Below are 2,858 nucleotides of genomic sequence, written 5' to 3' on the forward strand. Positions count from 1 at the left end.
CTCTGGATCTCAAAGATAAGAGTTGGGGTATACTTGCACCAAGCCTGTTGGGAGGTCCAACAACAAGTTCTTTCAGAGTCTAAGACAAAAACACAGGAATAGGGCACACTCAGGCCTTCTTCTGGAATAAGATAAAAGCCCCAGGCCTCAGGTTCAAGAAAGAAATAATCACATCTGGGCTTCCTGCCCCTTCCTTTGCTCTAAGGTAACAGAAGAATTAATGTGACATTGGGGGAGAAAGGATCATCAGATGCCTTCATTATCACCTAAACCATGTCTGTTCTTAAACCCAAAATCCTAAGAGCAGAAAGAAATAAAAACAAAGAGAGGGTTTGTGCATCACATAATTAGGAGACTAGATGGGATTGGGGAAAGGTTGTTCCACATCAGGACATCAATCAGTCTGGCCACTAGAAAGAACTGTGAGCAGCAAAGCCCAATGTGTTCTCCTTTTCTTCATTCATCTTGCTTCCGTTTTGGCTTTTTGGGGTTCCGGGACCGGCTCTTAGCTTTGCACAAAGGGCATATAGGTGCATTTCGGTGAATTTGCTGGTGACATGACAAGCAGGCCTGGTGGAGGTACAGGACAAAGAAAGTGAATAATTATAAACTTCTAGGCTATGGCTAAGCCCAGGGACCCAGAAAGCAAGTATGACTTCTCATTAGGAGGGAGTAATAATCATTAGGTGAAACTAAAAGAAGAAAATCAGTGCTCTTCAGGGCATGGGAAAAGGCAGTGGGGAGTATAACCCAAGTTAGAGGGAGTGCTGACAAGAAAGTATCATAAATATGAAAATAGGAAAAAATGGAGATTGACTATCCATACAGTGTTGTACTGGAGTACTATCTAAGCAGCCCACATAGGGATCAGTAAATTTTTTTTCCTATAAAGGACATGATAGTAAAGATTTTGTGGGTCATGCAGAATTTTTAAAATATTTTTAATTCTACTATTTTATGTAAAAGACGTCATAATCAATATTTGAACAATTGAGCATGGAAACATAGTAACCTTTATTTAAAAAAAATCAGGGAGCATGTCAGACTTAGCCTGCTTTGAGCCCTGCTCGAGGAGAATATCTTTTACCTTGACTATTTACGTACAATCAAAGGTGTATACTCTAAAGTTATACTGACAAACTGCAAACATTTTTTTTGCTCAGAAGAAGGTGTAAAAGAAGAACAAATAACCATAAAGGGTCCAGGGAAATTAGCTAGAATTCCTGGGTGGTGCAAATGGTTAATGTGTCAGGCTACTAACAGAATAGCTGGAGGTTCAAACCAAACCAAAGATAACTAGGAAGAATGGCCTTCCAAAACGGTAAGGGATGGAAAACTCTATGGGTTACAGGTCATACTGACATGCATGAAGTCACCATGAGTTAGAATCAAGTCAAAAGCAAGTGCTTTTATTGTATTAACCAGTTCTCTACCTTATTTTACAAATGCATTTCAGCATTCCCTTTCTTTGCTAACTGAATAAGTACCTGTTCCTCACACTGAAACCAGCTAGTTCCCTCATTAATAACATATGCTCACTATAAATTTGGATGACAAACATACTTTTAATTTTGTGAAAAAAAATTTGTCACAAGGGCTGCCAATCTCCCAGCATTTTAGCCCTTGGGGATAGAGGATAATAAAACTAGTAGGCTTGCTACTGTATACTCAAGACACCTTTTCCTCAGTGTTTTTCGCAAAAGCTGCTTTAGGAAGGCTCAATCCTGAGATCAGCTTCCTTGAGCCTCCCTTTCTTCCACATCATGCCCAGCTTACTCACCTTCATAGGGGGAGGCTGTTGTCTGAAGGTGGCTGTCTGTCGAGTATCTTGCTTCCTAGCCACTTGAAGTTGTTGGGCAGCAGCAGCTGCAGCGGCCAGGGATTCAGGAATGGGGGGCTCCTGAGGCTCCGTCTGCCACTCTGCTTTCTGCTTCTCAAAGTAACTTTGGAGATCAAAGACATTAACTGGGTCATTCTGAAACTCAGGGAAACTTTGTCTCTTTTAAGTACTCCATGCCACAGACCCAAGGGATGGTCTATGACTCACTACAGAAGTTCCTATACACTCCTCAGCACTAGTCACTTCACCCTGAGCACCAGGATCATGCTTCCTGCTTCTTGTTTCTGACCAAACAAGAAGATCAAGAAATTTGAAGAATAGCAAGGACCTTAAAGGTCATCTCAAGATTTAATCTTTTTGGTAGGATTTCTATTTAAGTGTCCTTAGGCCTCTGATGACATAGCTCTAGGAATAGGAAGCTCACTATCTCCACACGTGGTCTGCTCTGTCTTTAGGAAGTGCTTCTTTCTAGAGAGTTGAACAATTGAACCTAAGCTCACTGTACAGCAGGCCCAGATTTTAACTCTGAGGACTGTAAGTCCCGTTCTGTCCTGTAAAGATCATGAAAGCCTAGCTTCTAGACCTTGAATTTGGAAGTGACCCCTTAAGAGTCACAGACATTGTCTAAGATTGACAAAAATCACACAAAGAATTTTATATATATAATTCCCCCCCCCAATGTTATCATCTTTTTGCTTGAGTTTTAGCACAGCACAGAGATTTAACTAAGGTCATGCAATAAGTCCACCACTGACAGGTCTAGGGCTAGAACTAGGTATCCTGACAATTAAGCCAGGCTTTGTACGTATGAACTTCCTCTATGTGTCTATGCCCATGTGTGTGTTCCAGAGACAGGAGGCAGATAGCTTACTCCAAAGAGAGCTTCTCCTCCTCTTCACACAGGTCAGGGAGCCTTTGTAGGCCCAGGGTCATGCGCAGGGCATCCACATGTTCCTTGAGTGGCTTATACTCATCATGCAGCCCTCAAGTACACTCCAGCAGCTTGTTTAGGTCGTTC

The 2,858-nt window shown here is 41.9% G+C and overlaps 1 pseudogene; it reads right to left on the minus strand.

Moving 5' to 3' along the window:
- Positions 1-456: 456 nt before the first annotated feature.
- LOC102874451 lies at positions 457-2,851 on the minus strand (annotated as a pseudogene).
- Positions 2,852-2,858: the final 7 nt, after the last annotated feature.

This window comes from Elephantulus edwardii, unplaced genomic scaffold (assembly GCF_000299155.1).
Source record: "Elephantulus edwardii isolate Elephantulus edwardi_28Jun2011 unplaced genomic scaffold, EleEdw1.0 scaffold04820, whole genome shotgun sequence".
Taxonomy (NCBI): Eukaryota; Metazoa; Chordata; class Mammalia; order Macroscelidea; family Macroscelididae; genus Elephantulus; species Elephantulus edwardii.